The sequence below is a fragment of the Telopea speciosissima genome, chromosome 4 (genome assembly GCF_018873765.1).
Source record: "Telopea speciosissima isolate NSW1024214 ecotype Mountain lineage chromosome 4, Tspe_v1, whole genome shotgun sequence".
Taxonomy (NCBI): Eukaryota; Viridiplantae; Streptophyta; class Magnoliopsida; order Proteales; family Proteaceae; genus Telopea; species Telopea speciosissima.
This window is the reverse complement of record NC_057919.1, coordinates 30511440-30534367: the sequence shown is the minus strand read 5'-3', so window position 1 is coordinate 30534367 and position 22928 is coordinate 30511440. Positions and strand designations below refer to the sequence as shown.

Here is a 22928-nt window from a genome sequence, read left to right as displayed (position 1 = left end):
TTTACTCTTGGAAAGTATATCACTATAATCCTTGTATTTATGGGAAGCTCTGATACCACTTGATGCAAGCACGAAGCATGAACTTCAAAGAAAGTGTCAAGAATCGATGGAAGACAAGAAGAAGAGAAGAATGAAAATACTTATGCCTTTGTGTACAATGAAAAGAAAATTGTTTTAGCACCATCCAAGGATTCGATTAAGACCCCCATTGTTGAAAATTTTAACTTGCTCACTTTGCGAGATTTATGAAGTGTTTTGGATGGTTCGCAGATGGTCTACATGCTCTTGAATAAAGTGGACAATGGAGAAGTTGATTCCTCAATCCCTAATATGGTTAAGCAATTGATGGAGGAATTTAGTGATGAGTTTCCCATTGACCTCCTTCATGGTCTTCCACCAATGAGGAGCATTCAACATTGACTTGATTTGATGCCCGGATCATCACTACCTAACCTAGCTACCCCACTACCACATGAGCCCCACCGAACATGAAGAGCTACATCGGCAAGTCACAGAGTTGATGGACAAAGGTTTCATCCAAGAAAGCCTTAGTCCTTGTGCAGTTTTAGCTCTATTAGTCCCAAAGAAGAATGGAACATAGAGAATGTGCATTGATAGTCGCGCCATCAATAAGATAAGGATCAAGTACCATTTTCCTATACCCCGGTTGGATGACTTATTGGACCAATTTGCTGGTGCAACTATCTTTTCTAAACTTAATCTGAAAAGCGGCTACCATCAAATATGGATCAAGCCAGGTGACGAGTAGAAAACGACCTTCAAGATCCATGACGGTCTCTTTGAATGGTTGGTAATGCCCTTTGGTTTGTCAAACACACCTTCCACTTTCATGCGTTTCTAACCCAAGTCTTGCAATCCTATCTTGGTAAATTTGCAGTGGTGTACTTTGATGATATTCTAATTTTTAGCAAATCTACTAACGAGCACATGCAGCACCTTCATGCCATCCTACTCGTACTTCGCAAGGAGAAATTATATGCAGCGGTAGACAAGTGCTATTTCTTGAAAGAACAGATCCTATTTCTAGGGTTCAATATATCTGGTGATGGCATCTCCATTGATGACGCCAAGATAAAGGTGATCCAAAGTTAGCCGACTCCCACCAAGGCACCAACTTCCATGAAGTCCAAAGCTTCCATGGACTGGCCTCTTTTTATCGATGCTTTATCTCCCATTTCAGTTCCATTGCTGTCCTACTGACAGCATGTATGAAAAAACTCCAAACTTTTGATGCCGTACCACCTTCCACTAGATAGTGATTCATTGAATCACACCTGGGAGGCCCACAACATTGACATTTCGAAGCTAATGGCAGCCCCATCTTCATGATGGTGTCATTCGTCGGAACTCCCCTACTCAAGACTTGCCAAGAGAAGAATCCAATATTGGTAGGAACCATTAGATTCCAAAACCATTTAGCAAATGGTATTTCTGCCGAGATATTTCTGATTTCATTCCACAAGGATTTAGTGGAGAATTTACCATCCCTTGCCGGAGTCCAAACAAGGGTATCCTCCTTGTCAGATAGAAAAAACTTACCATTCATCAGGCTGTCCTGAACTTGCTTGAATCAATCCTAAGCAACAGCTCTTGACTCCAGATCCCTTCCACACTTATAACATCTTTGACCCGAACAGATAAATTAAGATGAAGAGATCCATCTACATAATCCACCAAAAGCCCCCCATTTCGATCAGTTATCCATCCAAAAATTAATTTCTCCTTTTCCAATGAGCCACTGAGTTTTGAAAGCAAAAAACCTTTATGCAACAAAGCTCTTTTCCAGGAGATCGACCCACCTGCCTTCAATCCTACCAAGTTAATATGTTCTTTTTTTAGATCTTTTACCTTAAACAAGGAACACCACAGCGATTTAGAAGACAAGGTTCTCCATAGGCCCTTTAAGCACAAAGCCAGGCTTATGTCTTCTAAATGACGGATACCCAGGCCACCTTCCTTAAACGGTTTACACACCTTATTCCAACCCAGCCAGTGGTGTCAGTTGCCCCAATCAGATTAGTCCTACAAGAAATCAGCACAGATGCTATTAAACCTTCTAACCACAGTTTTAGGGATATCCTAGGTTGAAATAATGTGAATTGACATTGAAGCGAGCACATATTTGAGCAAGATCACTCTCGCCCCTGAGGACAATAATTTTCCTTTCCAGTCAGCCACCTTCCTTCTCATTTTAGCTAAAAAATCATCAAAGAAATTAATGTGAAGACGCCCGGCGTATAAAGGAGCACCAAGATAAGAGATTGGCAATCTCTTTCTGGTAAACCCCGTGATTGACTCTACCATGCGGCACCTGTGATTGGGGTCTTTCTCGCTTATTACGAAGCAGCTCTTAGCCTTATTAACTAGCTGCCTGGAAAAATTTTCATACCTGTTGATGAAGCCAATGATTTGTTTCAAAGAATTCTTCAGCCCCTTAGAAAATATTATGGTATTATCCGCAAATAAGCTGTGTAAAATTCCTGGGCATCCCTAAGGCAGTTGACAGAATTTTGCTCTTCCCTCCACAAACAGGGATCTTAAACCTCTACTAAGGACATCCTCTGCAAGAATAAATAGAAATGGCAACAATGGGTCCCCTTGGCGCACTCCCCTTGAAGATTTAAAAAAGCCTGACCACCACCACCAAGAACTATAGAAAACGAACAATTTTCCACCATTTTTCTGATCAGGTTGATCCACTCCTCCGCAAAGCTAAACTTCCTTAAAACTTTGTATAAAAAATTCCATTCCAGCTGGTCATATGCCTTTGTCATATCCAACTTAAGCACCACATTGGCTCCACGGGTATCCCTATTGATATCCTAAACCACTTCTTGCATCAGAGCTATATTATCATGAATGTTCTGCTCCTGTAAAAAAGCTCCTAGCTCCTCCGAGATAATGGAGGGAGAATGGTAGCAAGCCTTACAGAGATAATCTTAGCAATTATTTTATAAGAAAAATTACACAAACTAATAGGGAAAAAGTCAGACATTACCTCCAGGTTATCCGTCTTTGGAATTAACACCAAGTTGGTCGATGTGTAGCACCAAGGCAAGAAACCCCCTGCAAAGAAATCCTTGACCGTGGCCCAAACATCATTACCAATGATCACCTAGCAGGCCGTAAAAAAGTAGCTAGTGAATCCATCTGGACCTGGGGCACTATCTGCCGACAAACCAAAAACCGCCACCTTAACCTCTTCTAAAGAAGGGGAAGCCAAGAGGAGCACACTCTCTTCTTTTGAAATCAGAGTGGGGATGTATTGCAAAAGTTCCTCATCTTGCTGACAATTCTGAGAAGAAAAAATGTCAAAAAAATATTTCATCGCCTCATCTGCTATACCAGTTGCATCTGTGACCCAATTTCCATTGATGTCTTTAATTTTATCCACACACTGATGTCGTCTTTGAACATTGACCATGGTATGGAAAAACTTTGTGTTTCTTTCCCTCTCCTTGAGCCATCTCACCCTTGATTTCTGCCTCCAAAAAATTTCCTCTTGAAGTAACACTTCATTGAGAGCTTTTTTAGCCTCCTCCAGTTCCCCCCTATTGTCTCATTAGAATTTTGCTCATACTCCACTTGCGCTCTGCTAACTCTATCTTCAGACCTTCTAACATTTTGGTGAATATTTTTGAACACCTTTTTATTCCAAAATCAAAGCTGAGATCAAAGGGCTTAAGTTTTAGAAAAAGATTATGAAATGGAGATTCGTAGCAAGGTGACAACCAACATTTCCTAACATAATCCATAAAGCCAGGGTGGAATAGCCACATTTGCTGGAATTTAAAAGAATAAAATTTCTTAGTCACCTGAATAGCACAATCCAACAGAACGGGGGCATGGTCCGAAAAAGGCCTGTATAAATGAGTCACTTTACTCACAGCAAAATAATTAGCTCAGAGGCCATTAAATAGAAAGCGATCAAGACGGGCAACAAGTTTTCTGCCGCCCATCTGATTTTTGGACCAGGTGAAGGAATTACCTTGGAAACCCCCATCAAAAAGCCCTGCAACATTCACAAAATTCCCAAATTCCTCAAGAGAGATTGGGCAAGCCGATCTTCCTCCTACCTTTCCCAACGGATCAAGAATTGCATTAAAGTCCCCTCCCCCCCGACCGCCCAAGGAAGGTTTGAGGATTGTGCATTTTTCAATAAATCAGCCCATAGCTACCTATGATCCCCCACCTAGCAAAGGGCATGCACAAAGTTAATTAAGACCTCAGAAGAATTGTACGAAGAGCATTCCAAGGAAACAAGCTGCACGTGTTCTTTAACCACTTTAACCTGAATATCCCTTTTCTAAAAAACCCAAATTCTTTCTCCATTCTCCATTCCACTAGAGCACACCTCATCCATCCCAATCTTCCTCATAATACTTGAAACCTTTGCAAATTGAATTTTTGGTTCCGCAATAGCAACCATCTCCACCTTGTCAGATAAAATGATAGCTTTCAAACGCCTCAAAGACGACTTATTTCCCAAACCCATAATGTTCCAAAAAAGCACAAGCATTAAAAACACGATGAGGGGGGGGGGGGAGGAGGGTTAGGTCCTATAGACCTAGTAATCATTCCTCAGTGCACCGAGTTTTCATGCAATTCAGTATTTTTATTCTTTCCTTTCCCTGGGTTCCTTGGAGAATTCTCTGAGTTGTTAACACCACTTTCCTTGAGCGGTTGTTTTTGTTCTGCCCTATCTTCAATCCTCTCCCTCGCAACGGTAAGGAGAAGTCTTTCTTTTAAAGAAGCTTGAAAAGCCTTAAAATCCTCCAATAGAGCAATACAGTTTGGGCCTTCCCCTTTTCTCGTAATCATATGAAGATCATCTCTGGCATGCCGGGCAGCAAAGTGCGTATCAAAATAAGCCTTGGGGGATCCTCCCAAAGAACAAGGTCTAACAACAGCCATAGCATCAAATCCATTCTCCTCCTCCCCCAAACTTGCTTCACTTATGACATCCAAGGGCATCTGCCTAGATCGAACCACCAAGGAGTGCCCCGCAGTAGATGCAACCTGACCCCGAGTATTAGAATCATTTTTTGGTACAGAATTTGATATCACATGTGGCGCCTAGGCCTCCACATTACTAACAGCAGCTTCACGGCTTACCTCCTTCAATAGGCTCTCGCCTGTAGCATTTACAACCACTCTAGCACCAACAACATCTTCTCTGGCTTCATCATAGGCACAAAGCTAGACAATGATATTACAGTTGCAACCGCAAAGTTAATCTTCCGTGATGGTGCGCTGTGTTGCGGCCAGATTGACATACCTTGGTGCAAGCTACCTCCATCTTAATCTGTATGGTATTATCTTTCAACGGTTTAAATGATGTTACCATGCCATGATATGGGTAGAAGTCTTGTTGTGCTTCCGAAGCAAAATCTGGTTCAAGTCTTTCAAAACCATCATGTGTTCCGACATCCTCATCTAGATACTTGTGGAAGATTGGAGGTTTACTAAAGTCAACATGTGTTGTGAATTGATCATCAGCAACTTTTTGGCAAGGTTGCTGATTTTCCTCTGCAAGGTTTATTGTTTCATCTGGAGCTGTGTGGTCGTCTCTACACATGGGTGCCATGACAGATCTCTAGTTGGCTTTGATTACCAAATAATGCAAGCACGGAAACTTGGATGCCAACTATCGTACTCTTCTAGGATCAATAGAGGGTGGGGTATGCTCAACCGGCACGATACAAGCTCTTCTAGGCCTGTCTTCAAGCTCTTCACGGCTTGGAAGGGGGAGAAGTTCTTTAAGACTTTAAAAGGACAAACTCCAAAATTCAATTCAATATTCAATTGACTAAAATGGCCATAGTCCTTACATATTTAAAGGAAAATAAACACTAATAAAACCCTAATCAATCGCAACCACCAATTTAATTAAATTCCTACGGTTGAAATTAGAAGCAATCATAAAAATCCTAAACCTACTTAACTGTGGGCTTATATTAATTAAATAAACTACTCATGGGCTTGGATTGACCATCAACCAAATAAAATCTGAAATAATTCAGAATCCTAAAACTATACCTAAATTACATTAAATAATTAATCAAAACTAAAATAAGTAATAAGATGCAATTCTGGGCCTACATCAGTTTCAAAGGTGAAAAAGCCTGTCGAAGTTTTAAAATTTTGAATTTCAAATATAAATTTTGACGTAATATTTTGAATTTTAGAGCACTTTATGAATTTTAAATTGTATTTGACCTTATTTAAGGTCTCTTCTGAATTTGTAACCTTCATTCGAGAAATGTATTGAAAAATTGACAATTTCATCCTTTTCTCCTACCTTGTGGATTTGAGGTTGTTTATGCTAGAACAATATCTAGCCCACCCTTCTTTTACTGCGTCAGTTGTTTTGTTGGTGCAAACGCAAAGCCACTATTTCTCCTTTGAAGATGGTTTAGATTGCTTCCTTAGTTTATATTCCCTACCAGCTCTTGATGGAATGCAATTGAAGACAGTTTGATAATTCCAGAAAAGATCCTGCTTTAATTGTTAAGGCCGTTCTAAATGACCTTCACAATTTCTCTCTAATTTTGCTTGTGAAGATTAAATCAATGAAGGAGTTGTAGATTTCTAGTTCTCTACGCCTTGTGAGATCTGTTGTTTCCTCCTAGAAAATAATGGAACTTTTTTTTGATTTGCCCAGTTGAGAGGTGTATTAAAATCAACATTGATGGATGCTATTTGGGCAAGCATAGTAACTCTAGAGCTAGAGGGATTAGAGATCATCTGGGTAGGTCGATGCAATGATTCTCTTCTTTTCAAGGTATTACATCTAACTTTTGGGCTGAGTTTGCAGCGTTTTTTGAAGCAATCTAAATTTCAATGTCATTAAATCTATTGTGGATCTGGGTAGAGTGTGACTCTCAATCGGTTGTATGGTGTATTAAAAAAGCCATTATTCCTCGGTGTTTCAGTTAGCAATGGTTGTATTGCAAGAGCTATCTAGACAAGATCTATTGGGAAATATCTCATTGCTATTGTGAAGTTAACTCAGTGGACGTACTTGCTAAACATGCAGCTGCTTCAAGTGCTTCGTTTTCTTGGGTTTTTCCCCTCATTTTTTCATAAAGCAAATAAGCTGGGATGCATTAGATAAACCTCATTTAAGGTTTAGTTGAGGTGCTTTCTCTTGTTTTGATTGCTCTACATCTATTGATGGCATTGCCGAATGTGGTTATGGGGACTGATTTTTTGTGCTTCTTATAGCTTGATTTTTATGTATTTTCTTTGATTATTTTCTTTAATATATATCTTTGCTGACCTAAAGCAAAAAAATATGGGAAAATTTCACGAACACCCCCTCTAAGTATACAATATATCACAATCACCCCAAACCTTGTCAAAATATCAACCTTCCCCCTAATGTTAAGCAAAGTTAGTACCCAAAGTTGAAATGTCCATTTTAACCCTATTAGTTATTGAAATAGAAAACCCTCATTTCTTTCCCTATTCTTACCGTTGAACTACTGCAAGTCGATTTTGGGCACTGGCCATGGGTCTGTAGTTCTCGACAAACAAAGCAGTCGACCATATGATAAGGGTGCCTCCATGTTTTTTGCAGTGCCCCCTCTCCCATGTTTTTTGGCTCTCCCTCTCTCTCTTGTGATCTCTTCTCTTCCCTTCTTCTAGCACTCTAGATATTTTTAGAGTTAGGGTTTTGGAAACCGAGATCTGTGACTGAGGAACTAAAGAGGATCTAGGATTGGCTTGGAGAACCTTGGCTGCACCGTTGGAGGTTCAGATCTGTTTACTTGAAGTGCTCGTTGGAGTAAGAACCACTGTCTATTGGTGGAGCAACACTTGAGGTTCATCAGGTTAGCAAATTTATGTTAATTCCTATTGTTTTGATTATGTGATTATTCATGAGATGCAAAAGAAACCCGAATCGATTCTTTTCCGCTGCACATTCGCGTATGGGATGGATCCCTCTTTCCATGAAATGGAATAGAGAGGTGTTTTCTCTTTGTCGTGGATCCCATAATTTTATGGGAGAAGAAAGAGAAGGACTGGGCATTGGCTTGTCATACCAAACCCTAATAGGGTCACAGTAGGGCATCCATGGGTGACCATGGGAAACCCTCAAAATTGAAAATATGATGCCCAGGGCAACTTTGGGACGCTCTAGGGTGACCCAAACTTTCCAAAATTTGTGAGCTCAGCTTGATACATGAGTACAATGATCCCTGGACCATAGCTTTGCCAATAGTGTGGTATCAGAGTCACCTTTCTTGCCCATGGATATCATATAATTAATTGTACGTAATTATTATCTAAGGGATGCAATCTTTTTAATGAAATATTCATGGTAGAATATGGTTATGGATGATTGCACATATGCTGTTATAATGGTTGTAACAACCTTCCCATATGCACATGGGTGGTTACAAGGTGGGTTATTCATATAACAACCTTGCCATGTGCACATGGGTGGTTATGGTTGTTGTAACAACCTTTGACATATAAGATGATGGAAATTTTAATTTTGTGATTGTTTTGTTTTATTCCATTATAGGCTTAAAACCCTTTATTCTAGAATAAATTAAAAAAAATTTCATGTACCCTAGGTTCACTGCGCACGACCTGCTGCCTCTGCACGCCCACTGCCTGTGCCTTGCACGTGCGCGGAGTGCAGTTGCAGCAGGGCTGTGGCTTGCACCTCGCGCGCGTGTTCAGTACGTAGCTGCGGCAGAGCTGCGGCCTCAACCACGCACGCTCGCAATGCAGGCTGCAGCTTGCGTGTGGCCAGTACCAGCGCGTGCGGTCTACCTCTTTGCAGGCTGCGTGGGCCCAGTGTTGCTATCCAGCTGTGCTCTTGTGTGTGACTGCTGCCCGGAGAATTCAAATTGGAAAATCCTTCATCGGCTCCTTGGCTCAAGGTCTCCAACTCACGCTGAGTAATATCTACCTCAGTGTTCTAAGAATACTACTTGGTGAACTCCTTCACCACTGTCGACCAGCTTTGAGTTTGATTCTGGTCTAACTGGGTGAGCCATCTTAGAGCTGATCCAGCCAATGAGTAAAGGACGGTTTGACCCATTTGGTTCTCAGTAAGATCCCTTGACTCGGCCACAATAATAAATATTTTTAGGTGGGCTTTCGAGTCCGTTGTCCCGTCGAACTTGTTAAGCTTCCATTTGAAGTCTTCAGGTATTCTCTCCATCGAGAAGAAGACCAAATCATCTTCTGGTTTTGCTACTACTTTTCCTTGCAGAGCAATCTCCAGTTTTTCAACTTTCTCCCTCATCTATTTCTCTCTTTTAGTCTCAGGGGGATTCTGTGGGGGTGTTGAGGACCACAACTTCTTCTTCCTGTATCATCACCTTGGGTTGTACTTTGGGTATTAACGTCACCCTAGGTTCTCTGGGGATTTGTGCATTGTCTCCTCGAGACTAACTTTGCATCTCTTAAACCATCTGTGTGACTAGCTGTCTCATCTCAGTCATCTCTCTCCTCATGCTGACCATTTCTTGACTCAAAACTTTTCCTAAAGAATCGGCCTCTGATGGATCCATGTTACTCGTAAAAGGAGGTGACCCTATTGGACTCTGCCTTGCGGGACTAGAAGATGGACTGTGATTTCTATTGTACGAAGGGGATAGAGAGTGGTTGAGGTGGGCCCAAGTTAATTGGCCGGCCTGACGGTCCCAAGCGGGCAACAAGGGGTTCTTTCGTCGCGGAACTGTGCCTTACAAAGGCGAAAGATTGTTTTAGGATTTTGTGTGACAAATAAAGTATCATATATTTTTTTATCTTTTTTAATTATTTTTTAAATTTCTTTATATATGTATATACATATCTATGTTCTGGTTTACAAAGCAAATATACAAATATATATATACAAACAGTGGTTGGGTGGTGTGACATTCTTGACCTCTTCGCTCCACTTCTGGTCATAAATCCTCTCTTGTTCGATGGCTCCTAGAGATCGTATTAGGATCGTCACGAAGAGGGCTTTTCCGAGGATCTCCTGATGGTCTATCCTCAGTTAATGTAGAGTACCTTCCATTTTGGGATAACCAGAGCTCCATTATTGACATAATGTACCAGGCAGTGTACCATTTTTCGAGGGACTATCGAAGCTACATTTTTTTTTTGATACACCATCCCGGACGGTTAGGTCGCTTTCATCGAGGGACTATTGAGGGACAAATGGAGCCCTTTCCCATGACAGATAAACTACATTAAGGAGGATATACTGCCAGGAACCTCGTTTTCGGCCCTGAAGGGTTGCTACGTTAGTTTGTGGCGTATCCTAATCATATATGGTCTACTTTCCTACATGATGCATGCATTGGGTAGGCTGATAGGACAGAAAAAGGTCACCCTTGACAGCACCTATATACCTATCACTCGTGATCACAAATCATCATTACATGGTGCTTTTAAAATACCTAGAGAGTAGGTCACACGATCTCAGAGTAATCAAACTAGTGCCCTTTTTTAGTAGCGAAGTACCCTACGGCACACTAGTGAACACCCTCGTCGGTACGATCTCAGAGTAATCAAACTAGTGCCCTTTTTGAGTAGCAAAGTACCCCATGACACACTAGTGAATACCTTCGTCGGTGATTCTAAACTCGTGCAATAAATATCAAGGGCTGTGGCTTTGCCACAAATTACCCATATCTACATATGGGATCCAACGACTAACTGTGGGGCTGTGTGTTTCTATGCAGTGTTGTGTGTGCATGATAGTGGTAGCAGAAGCGGGTATCATCCGATCTTAGAGTACTTAGTATGATGAGCCCCATCTCCCCGAGGGTAGAGGCACAACAGGGAGTACCCTCGTCATTTGACTTCACTTCGAACACACATGATGCAGTTAGTACACAAAGGGGGTTAGCCAAACATGTTATCAAACAATAATGCAGAAGGAAGAATATTCTTGCGTTCAATGGTAGAATCTAGTATTGAAAGCTTGACCATCAATCCCCAGCGGAGTCGCTACTGTGAGGATCCTTTCCTGGAACCACGCATGAGGGGTGTTTGATGCGTTCCCCGCACTTGGCTCGGATGGGTTGGGGATTATGCTCCTCGGTTGGAGAGAGAGAAGGAATGCGTTTTCTCAAATGATTATGATTTATCAGGGGATGGGGGTTATACAATTAAATGAAATGGAGTCACCACCTAGGATTAGGGCCTAGGACCCATTGGTGTAGTTTTGTGAAGGGCTACGGGACTTTGTTTGGTCTGGTCAGAGATTCGGGGTAAGTGGTCAGGTTACGAAAGTGGGAAGGTGTTAGGCACCCACCTCGCCCGACAAAAGCGACCTTTCTAATAGATGCTGGTTTTTTAATATTCTTCTTTCATAAATGTCCTATTCCCACATGTATAGCTAAAATACACTGCTTAATTAAATTAACTACTATACACTACACAGTTATAATTTAAAAGTCTACATTATTGCAGAATTAAATGCGATGAAAGAGTTAAATACCTATATGCATTTAAATCAATGTAATTATACAGGATGAATTGCGTTCCCCAGCTCAGGTGGGGGCAAAAGACTGGCTTTGTCCTTCATCGGACAAAGTAACGGCATCGAGAAACAGTTACTTGGATATTAGACAGAATAACAGCGTCTGAAAAATATTTGGGGGGTACTTACCTGGATGTCGGGAAGCATAACGGCATACGAGGGTCTGGTGCTGAGACCTCAGACAGAATAATGGAGTCGGAGAGCTTCGGAAGCTAAGCTTCTTCAAATATTGGGTAGAGTAACGGTGCACGGGCGTCGGATATTAGGACCTCAGACAGAATAACGACGTCGAAAAGCTCTTCAGAAACTAGGGATTAGGACATCGGGCAAGGGGACTAGGCCATGGAGGCTTTGGGTTTTTGGACAGAACTGGGTTAGGAAAGGTGGATCTAGAGGACCCAAACTCCGGACAAAGGGACTAGGCTCAAAAGCTCAAAATCGGACAGGGGCAGAGCCCCGAAACTAGGAAAAAAGGAAAAAACTAAAAAAAATGGAGCTTTGCGGTCCCCCCCTCTCCTCCACTTGAGAGCTTGCTTGAAATGAGGGGTAGGGGCTATTTATAGGCAAAATTTCATCTGGCGGCGCAGCTGGGGATTTTGAGGCACCGCCGGATGAAAAATTTTTCATTTTGGGTACCCTGGCAGCGCCGCAGTCGGGCACGGCGCTACTGGGTGGTGCCACGGCCAAGTACGACGCTGTCGGGTGGTACTGTGGCCGAGCGCGGCACTGCCAGGCAGTGTTGCTGCCGGGCATTATGCTCGCACATGGTACTGCGGCCACACGGGATGCCGCTGGGTCAGGGCCTTAAGCGAGGGCGTCGTGGGGGGTCATTTCAGGAATGCGAGGGGACCATAGGTGGAAACACAATGGAACAGGGGGTGTCTGAGTTACCCCAAAGGAAAGGAGTATTTAAAGGGCATTGCCAGTCTTTCGCGTTCGATTGTCATTATCGCTGGAGGGTGGCAAAATTCATCGTCTATAGGGACGTAGTCAACGTGACCTAAGGACTCGCGCTTACTAGGAATTCCTTGTTGAAGAGCAACAATTGCAATGATCTATCCTCATCCTGATGAAATTTTCAAAGATTACCCGGGCCTGTCAGCCAATGCTATAGACTCGTTGAATACATTAGTGTAGTGCGCGTGCGGCCCAGAACATCTAAGGCCATCATAGACCTGTTATTGCCTCAAACTTCCATGGCCTAAACGGTCATAGTCCCTCTAAGAAGCTAGTCATGGAGGGTACCTCCACATAGCTAGTTAGCAGGCTGAATTCTTATTCGTTAACGGAATTAACCAAACAAATCACTCCACCAACTAAGAACGGCCGTTCAGCACCACCCATAGAATCAAGAAAGAGCTCTCAGTCTATCAATCCTTACTATGTCTGGACCTGGTAAGTTTCCCCGTGTTGAGTCAAATTAAGTCTTAGGCTCCACTCCTGGTGGTGCCCTTCCGTCAATTCCTTTAAGTTTCAGCCTTGCGACCATACTCCCCTCGAAACCCAAAAACTTTGATTTCTCATAAGGTACCGGCGGAGTCCTAAAAGCAACATCTGTCGATCCCTGGTTCGCATCGTTTATGGTTGAGACTAGGATGGTATCTGATTGTCTTCGAGCCCCCAACTTTCGTTCTTGATTAATGAAAACATCCTTGGCAAAGGCTTTCGCAGTGGTTCATCTTTCATAAATCCAAGAATTTCACCTCTGACTATGAAATACTAATGCCCCCAACTGTCCCTGTTAATCATTACTCCGATCCCGAAGGCCAACGCAATAGGGCCGAAATCGTATGATGTTATCCCATGCTAATGTATACAGAGCGTAGGCTTGCTTTGAGCACTCTAATTTCTTCAAAGTAACAATGCCAAAGGCACGACCATGCCAATTAAGGCCAGGAGCGTATCGCCAACAAAAGGGACAAGACAACAGGTACACACCATGAGGCAGATCAATCGGCCCATCCCAAAGCCCAATTATGAGCTTTTTAACTGCAAAAACTTAAATATACGCTACTAGAGCTGGAATTACCGCGGCTGCTGGCACCAGACTTGCCCTCCAATGGATCCTCATTAAGGGATTTGGATTGTACTCATTCCAATTACCAGACTCGAAGAGCCCGGTACTGTTATTTATTGTCACTACCTCCCCATGTCAAGATTGGGTAATTTACACGCCTACTGCCTTCCTTGGATGTGGTAGCCATTTCTCAGGCTCCCTCTCCGAAATCGAACCCTAATTCTCACCATAGTGGGCCACTATCCCACCATCGAAAGTTGATAGGGCAGAAATTTGAATGTTACGTCGCGGGCATAAAGGCCATACGATCCGTCAAGTTATCATGAATCATCAAAGCAACGGGCCAAGCCCGGGTTGACCTTTTATCTAATAAATGCATCCCTTCCATAAGTTGGGGTTTGGTGCATGTATTAGCTCTAGAATTACTACAGTTATCCGAGTAGCAAATACCATCAAACAAACTATAACTGATTTAATGAGCCATTCGTAGTTTCACAATCTGAATTAGTTCATAGTTACACATGCATGGCTTAATCTTTGAGACAAGCATATGACTACTGGCATGATCAACCAGGTAGCTTCCTTCTTGATGCCAGTTCCGCATGAAGAACATCCCCCAATTACATTGGATGATGTCAATCAAGACGGGCATGACAGTCTATCTTTTCTTGTGCAATGAATCGCAACCAAAGGATACAAGAGAACTCACATCAACTTGCCCATAAAATGTCCCACATCCTAGAGAACACACAATGCACATTCCCCATAACCTCAAAAGGCAAGGTAGCATATGCATCTCATTCAAAGCCACCTCACACCACCACAAGGGCAGGCAAGAGACAGAATGAGAATCAAGGAGCAATATCTTTCCATCTGACTAGGTAAGCAACACAGGAACCTTGTCATGCTGACCAAAGGCACAAACAGCCCAGGTCACAACCCACAAAGGTATCTATGCCTAGTGGTTCAATGCACAAGCAAAGAGCCTACTATCACAAGAAAACCCATAGCCACTCACATGCATCACTTCCACAAACAAGAAATGGCACCACCCAACCAACTTTTAGAAGGAATGAGTAAGACCAATGCTTGAAGGCCTCGCTTAGCATAAAATTTTGAATTCAATTTCCCACTATGAGCAGCAATCCAACGAGAGGCAGCACAGAAAATATTTTTTTCAAAAACATGCCTAAGAAGGGGAGGGGGAGGAGATGACGAAAATATTTTGTATGCATAGGTTTTTGAAAACTATGGGGGATGGGTGTAACACATCGTATGCATGGTATTTTTGAAAATTATGTAATATCGTTTGTAGAACGATTTGATAAATCCCCGTAAAAAATTGGCCCACGTGAGCCAAGGACACAAATAGGTCCAAGCCCCCACCTAGGCCATTACCTCACCCTAGGCCGACAATCAACCAAGGTACCAACAAGGTTTAACGCAAGTTTCTAACCTTGCAAGCAACAAAACCCCACTAAAGAGCAACAAATCATTATGCATGGTGTTTTGAAAACTAAGAGTCATCGTTTGTAGTGTGATTTAACAAAGCCCTGTCAAAAGTCAACCCACGTGAGGCACCGCTTACAGCACAAGCCAGGGACACAAATAGGTCCAAGCCCCCACCTAGGCCATTACCTCACCCTGGACCGACAATCAACCAAGGTACCGGCAAGGTTTAACGCGAGTTTCTAACCTTGCAAACAATAAAACCCCACTAGAGAACAACAAATTATTATGCATGGTGTTTTGAAAACTATGAGTCATTGTTTGTTGTGCAATTTGACAAAGCCCTGTCAAAAGTCAACCCATGTGAGGCACCACTTACAGCACGAGCCAGGAACACAAGTAGGCCTAAGCCCCCACCTAGGCCATTACCTCACTCTGGGCCGACAATCAACCAAGGTACCGGCAAGGTTTAGCGTGAGTTTCTAACCTTGCAAGCAACAAAACCCCACTGGAGAGCAACACATCGTTATTCATGGTGTTTTGAAAAATATGCGACATCGTTTATGGTGCGATTTGACAAAGCCCAGTCAAAAGTAGGCCCACGTGAGGCACCGCTTGAGGCACAAGCCAGGGAGACAAATAGGTCCAAGCCCCTACCTAGGCCATTACCTAACCCTAGGCCGAAAATCAACCAAGGTACCGGTAAGGTTTAACGCGAGTTTCTAACCTTACAAGCAACAAAACCCCACTGGAAAACAACACATTGTTATGCATGGTGTTTTGAAAACTATGCGACATCATTTGTGGTGTGATTTGACAAAGCCCCATCAAAAGTCGGCCCACGTGAGGCACCGCTTATGGCATGAGCTAGGGACACAAATAGGTCGAAGCACCCACCTAGGCCATTACCTCACCTTGGGCCGACAATCAACCAAGGTACCGACAATGTTTAACGCGAGTTTCTAACATTACAGGCATCAAAACCCCACTAGAGCAGCAAATCGTTATGCATGGTGTTTTAAAAACTTTGAGTCATCATTTACGGTGCGATTTGACAAAGCCTCTTCAAAAGTCAGCCCACGTGCGGCACCACTCACAGCACGAGCCAGGGACACAAATAGGCCCAAGCCCTCACCTAGGCCATTACCTCACCCTGGGCCGACAATCAACCAAGGTACCGGCAAGGTTTAACGCGAGTTTCTAACCTTGCAAGCAAAAAAACCCCACTAGAGAGCAATAAATCGCTGGGGAGACCAATATTGGGAGGGAGGGGATGGACCATCATATGCGGGCATGCCTGCAATAGTGCACATAGTTATGTAGACGCGCCCGCAGCTGTGCACACAGCAAAGTGAACACGCCAACATTGCCATGCAACCACCACTAGAAAGTAACAAATTGTTGGAGAGACCAACATTTGGAGGGGGAGGGAGGGACCATCGTATGAGGGCATGCCCGTAATAGTGCGCATAGTTATGCTGGCGAGCCCGTAATCGTACACACAGAAACATGGGTGCACCAATGTCGCCATGCAACCACCACTAGAGAGCAATCGTTGGGGAGACCAACATTGGGAGGGGGGAGGGACCATCGTATGCGGGACTGCCCACAATAGTGCACACAGTTATGTGGGCGCGCCCGCAGCTGTGCACATAACAACGTGAGCACGCCCACGTTGCCATGTAACCACCACTAGAGAGCAATAAATCATTGGGGAGACCAACATTGGGAGAGGGGGAGGGACCATCGTATGCGGGCATGCCCATAATAGTATGCACAGTTATGCATGCGCGCCCGCAGTCATACACACAACAATGTGGGCGCGCCCACGTAGCCATACAACCACAACTAGAGAGCAACAAATCATTGGGGGGACCAACATTGGGAGGGGGGAGTGGGAGGGGGGAGGGACCATCGTATAGGGACATGCCCTCAATGGTGCGCACAGTTATGCGGGCATACCCGTAGCCATGCACATAGCAACATGGGCGCACCCACGTCGCCATGCAACCACCACTAGAGAGCAACAAATTGTTGGGGAGATCAACATTGGGAGGGGGGAGGGACCATCGTATGCGGGAATGCCCACAATAGTGCGCACAGTTATGTGGGCATGCCTGCAATCGTGCACATAGCAACGTGGGCATGCCCACGACACCATGCAACCACCTAAGCCCACAAGGTTGTGCAAGGCTAGCATCCATGCCCCCAGTGGCTGACTGAACACATAGGACTACCCAGCATGATGCATTACGGCGTACAAGGCTGCCAAGCATGGCTGGTGTGTCACACGTAAGGCTGCCCAACGTGGCTGCACTGCAGCGCAAAAGGTTGACCAGCATGGTTGCACTGCCATGCACTAGGCTGCCTGGCATGGCTGCCTCGCTCGCACAAGGCTGCCCAGCATGGCTGACTGACTCAGTCCACAAGATTGCCCAACAAGGTCCCCTCACTAGCACAAGGCTGCCCAGCATGGCTCACTGCCTCGCACAAGCCTGTCCAGCGTGGCTAGGCCACCGTACACAAGGCCGCCCAGCATGGTTGCAGTGCTGCGCACAAGGTTGCCCAGCATGGCTACACTGCCCCGCACAAAGCTGCCCAGTATGGCTACACTACCACGCACAAGATTTCCTAGCATGGCTACACTGCCATGCTCAAGGCTGCCCAGCATGGTTGCACTACCACACACAAGGCTGCCCAACGTGGCCGCACTGCAGCGCACAACGATGCACAACGTGGCTGTACCACAGCATAAGGATGCCCAACATGGCTGCACTGCCACGCACAAGGCTGCCCAGCGTGGCTGCACCACGGCGCACAAGGATGCCCAGCATGGCTGCACCACAGCGCAAATGGATGCTCGGCATGGCTGCACTATAGCACAAAAGGATGCACAGCGTGGCTGCACAACAGCGCACAAGGATGCCCGGCATGGCTCCACCATAGCGTACAAGGATACCCCAGCATGGTTGTACCACAGCGCACAAGGATGCCAGACGTGGCTGCACCATACCGCAAAAGGATGCTCGGTGCGGCTGCACTGCAGCTCACAAAGATGCCCAGTATGGCTGCACCACAGCGCATAAGGATGCTAGGCGTGGCTGCACCACAGCGCACAAGGATGCCGCGCGCATGGCTGCCCAGCGTGGCTGCACCACAACGCAAGAGGATGCCCAACATGACTGCACTCATGTACACACTCACGTCACAGAATCACTTTAACCACGTGGTTTAGCCATTCAAACCCACGTTTAGTCATTGGAAATCTATGGCTAAGTCACGCCCCTTGATACTGTAATTTACGGGTTTAGAATCACCGACGATGGTGGTCATGTGTGTGTTGTAAGGTACATTTGATACTTAAATAAGGCATTAGTTTGACCATTCTAAGACCAATTGATCTACTCCCCTCGCATATCAAAGGAACCACATATGCATGACTCGCTTATACAAGCGATAGATATATTGGTTCAGTCAAGGGTGATATGTTCTGTCCCATGATCTATCTATTGCATTAATCATGTAGGAAATTAGATCATATATGACTAGGATACGCCAAAAGCTAGGTTTGTAGATTGATTGAGGCTCTAATTGGAATTCTCATTGGTATACTCTATTTAGTATAGCGTGCCTACGAAAAGAGATTCTTGAATGGTCTTGCGATAAAAGGCATATATACTAACAAAGGGTTAAACCACCGAGATATTCTTATCGGAGACACCTTGTGTGCTCTTCAGATTAGAACACTTATAGGTATACTTTATCTGATATAGCATGCCTACAAAAGAGAAACTAGGATTGTCCTCGAAAAAAAAAAAGAGAAACTCCGATTCCATACTTTATCTGATATAGCATGCCTACGATGAAGGATTTATGGTAAAAGTCAGTCACTGCTTAAGGACCAGGGGGGGGGGATATCTTCCCCTCTAATAGGAGAATCGTTTTGAATTAGATACGGATGCTGATATCCCTCAGTATAAGATGATATGGTCATATCATCAATTACCTAAATAAGGTAGGGTCAAAGGCAAACAACGTTTTGTCACATGATCTAACTTTGTCTGTTCTTATCCATTAAAAGATCAAAATGTAAAAAAAAAAATCCATTATTAATCCTTTTGTGTCTTGAAATAAAGTCTCTTTTGCTTATATAAGACACGATCCCGCTTCAATGAAATTTCCTACTACCTGCATGGACCCACCTCAGCAATAGGCTAGCCCAAATAAATCTGATCTGGTCCCCACTCCCTCCGTATGCCAGAGATTTTGGAATCTCCCTTCTCTCCACTTAACTTGTGATTCAGAGTCCAATCGGGTCATTTCTAGACAAAGACACCATGGATCCGTCAAGCAGTGATTTACTCAAAATACAATCAGACCATAAAGTGAGTCTGTTGCAGGCTGAGGTGTCAGAAATAAGATAGCTCATGGCACATATCTTGTAGACAGTGTAGGGCTAGTCTCAAGGTGACATAGTACCTACTATTGGAAAGCCAGTAACCCCCATGGCAACCTTGACAGTGTCCAGGGCACACATCAGAGTTGTGATAGAAGGAAAGGATGTTATGATTGACACCCCTCACGGGTATTCTGAGACTGAAAGGAAACGAAAGAGAGCCAAGTAAGCCCGAGGTCAGTAAGTGCTCCAAAGATCAAATTTTGGCAGGACTACTATCTCAGATTGACCTTTTGCCCTTCCATCTCCAAGAACAAATTTTTCATCGTGTCCTATAGAAATGGAGTGAAGAGTGCCTAAAGCTGTCTTATGAAATTACTCTCCTCACACCAAGGGAAAAATGACATCCTCAAAGATCTTGAAGAAATATATGGAGAGGTTTTTGCCACTAGAAGCATCCTTCGACAAGTTGTTCTAAGTAACTCAGATCTATCTCAACAGTCTTACTGGTTGCAACGTCAACAACTTGTGCCAATAACTGGACTAGACCCTGTTAGGAAGCTCCTTCAAAACCTACATAACACAGTCGTAGTGGCAACTGCATTAGTAAAGGATGTTAGAAGGAAGTCTACCTGACCTAGTTGGCCCAAAATAAATGGCCTTAGAATCCCCTTTGAGCAAATTAATTCTCTGAATCCTCTGACACACCCAAATGGGTTAAGATCTGTTAGGATGCATCTCCAAGAAGGACGGTAGTAGGAGCTTCAACATTGGTTCCCCTCATGGCATAGTTAGACTCGTCGCCCTAGCAGGCTGCAGTGTACACCGAACTAAGAGAAATAGGGCTTTTAGGCACCATTCTGGCCTCAACGTTCAATCGGTGATCCTCCCCCAAAATGGTAAAGCCAAACTTGTATTATCATTATCATGACCAAGAGGGTCATCCCACTAATCAGTGTTTCCACCTTCGGCATGCCATCTAGAATTTCTTGGATGCCAAAAAAATTGAACTATCACCCGAATGCGTTAAACTATAGTCATTAACTTGATGAGCATTAGTCTTGTTGGCTGACTTAAAATGGATCTAGCACCCAACTCTGGTTAGAAGAGCACTATTTTGATGGTACAAATTGTATAGTCCAATGACAAAGCAAGAGCATACTTCACTCTCGTGTGGGACGAGATCGATCACACTGAAGACATCACTGAGTCTGCATCGTTTAGGTCTTTAGGCTTTTATTCTGTCAAATTTCTTTTTGTTATCTCACCCGATGCGTTTTTTCTATTGGCTATCAATGAATATGTCTCTTTTTTGTACATCCAATCTCTTTCCTTTTGTCTTCATTCAAATGACATTTTGTGATGATCCTGTAACTTTTTGTCCAAAAAAAAAAAAACTTGGTCAGTTCAGAATGACCAATTAAATTACATGACATCCTTTGATAATCAATCCATACTCAACTCACCCCCTCCTATTTGAAAATATACATCTATCTCCCTCTATAGTAACTGTGTTAATTTAAAACAAACTAAAAAGTTAAATGACAAATTTAACCTCAACCAATTCCTTTGTATAAACTATTTATTTAGTCAAATAAAACAAATGAAGATTCCCTTTCGATGAACCATATTCTTTCACCACTTCGCTTCGAGAGATGAAAAATGAGGGAGAGTGAGAGAAAAAAGAAAACTGAGATAGGGAGAATAAGAAATCAGGGGGCTTGAAAGTTAAATTAGAAAAGGAAAAGGGAAATAGATCGAGAAATTAGGGTTTTAATTTCAGAGAGCAAGAGGGAAAAATCAAGGGGAGTCGAGAAAAAAAGATCAGAGAGAGGGAGAGAAAAGCAGAAGAGGTTTTCAAGGTTTGGTTTTCGTCTTCGATCTAGAGCTCAGGCCAGTGTTGCGCCTTCCCTAATCGGAGGTTTTGGGTTCCTCTTCGCCTTCCAGATCAATCGGGAAACTAGAGTTCTTTTGTTGTAATCGAACATTGCCGCTCGTTGGAGCTTCACCAATCTTATAGAGATAAAGATAAAAGCATATGCAGTCAGCACCTTCACCTTCACCAATCTCAGTCTCACACTCTTACCCTTACTGTTAACAATGATATTGAAATGAAAATTGAAACCCCATTTATAAAAAGGAAAAAAAAACTAGAAAGTAAAAAGTAAACCAACCTTAGAACTAAAGTATAAGACCCCTCTGGTTCTCTTCTCTCCCTCTTTCACAATTCAAAATTCACACATGCAGGAGAGATAAAAGGCAAAATCATGAATTTAGAGCAGCGATCTCGTATTTCCTCTGACTGGAGTCGGATCTTTCGTCAATTCTTGGATCTTCTTCTCTAATGCATGACTGGTGAAGATTGAGTTGCAGGTCATGTGAGGAAGAGAGTGGTGTGAGGAAGAGGATCGATTTGGGGTTTTTAGATCCAAGGGTAAAAAAGTAACTCTACACTGGTAAGGGTACTTTAGGGATTTAAAAATATTTAAATTACAGACTTCATAACTTAACCGTATAAAATTAACAGTGAGGACTAAGTCGCCACTGTAGGTACAACGCGGGTTGATCGGTTTTGATTCCACCCTTGCGCGATGGTTTTGATGCTGGACTTACCAGAGGTTGATATCCCCATCTTAACGACTCGAATTAGATGTGTGTGGAGTTGACAGTGACATGATGTCACATTTGTCTGACGTGCGAGGGAATGCACAATTTAAAATAAAAGGAACGGAGTCACCACATAGGTTGTAAAGGGCCTAGGACCCTAAATGGGTAGCCAAAATCCTTGTTAGAGGATAGGGCTACGATTGATTCCATATAATCTGGCCAGAGAATGGGTAAAATGTCAAGTTATAGAGATGAGAAACTTTTACGCACCCCACTCTGCCTGGAGGAGCTCGGTGGTCCTTCGTATTAGATGCTAGGGTTCAAAGATTCTCTCAAAACAAACTCTCATATATCAACATGTAAGGTTAATCCTGATTAGAAAGTCATGCATCATATGGGATCAGAAATTCATTGAGTATGTAAACCAGCATAAAATGGTAAAATTACCAAAATGCCCCTAGAGGGCATAAATGCATAAAGAACAAATAAAGTCGTGTTTGAACATCACCATTGATTAAAATATGACTAAATACATTAACAACATGCATGTGAGATATTTAAAATATCAAAAAGGCAAATCATCCTAAAATGGCAATAATTACCGAAATTCCCCTGGAGGGCATAAAGACATAAAAGAGCTGAGAAGTCATATTTGAACATCACCACTGATCTAAATATGACTATATAAATTAATAACATATACGAGAGACATTCCAAACACCTGAAGTGCAATCTAACATAAAATGAATAATTATCAAAATACCCCTAGAGGGCATACTGGAATCAAATGCATGAAAAATCATATTTAAACATCCACTGATCTTAAACATAGCTAAATACATTAAGAACATATATGTTAGGTATTCCAAACACCTGAAGTGCAATCCAACATAAGATGACAATAATTACAAAAACATCCCTTGAGGGCAGCATTGATA

At 43.2% G+C, this 22928-nt stretch overlaps 1 long non-coding RNA gene across 1 annotated transcript; it reads left to right on the top strand.

The window, feature by feature from the left end:
* Positions 1–85: 85 nt before the first annotated feature.
* Positions 86–14559, top strand: LOC122660443. Its single transcript, XR_006332689.1, has 3 exons — positions 86–95; positions 10819–10821; positions 14326–14559. It is a non-coding gene; the product is annotated as an uncharacterized LOC122660443 (long non-coding RNA).
* Positions 14560–22928: the final 8369 nt, after the last annotated feature.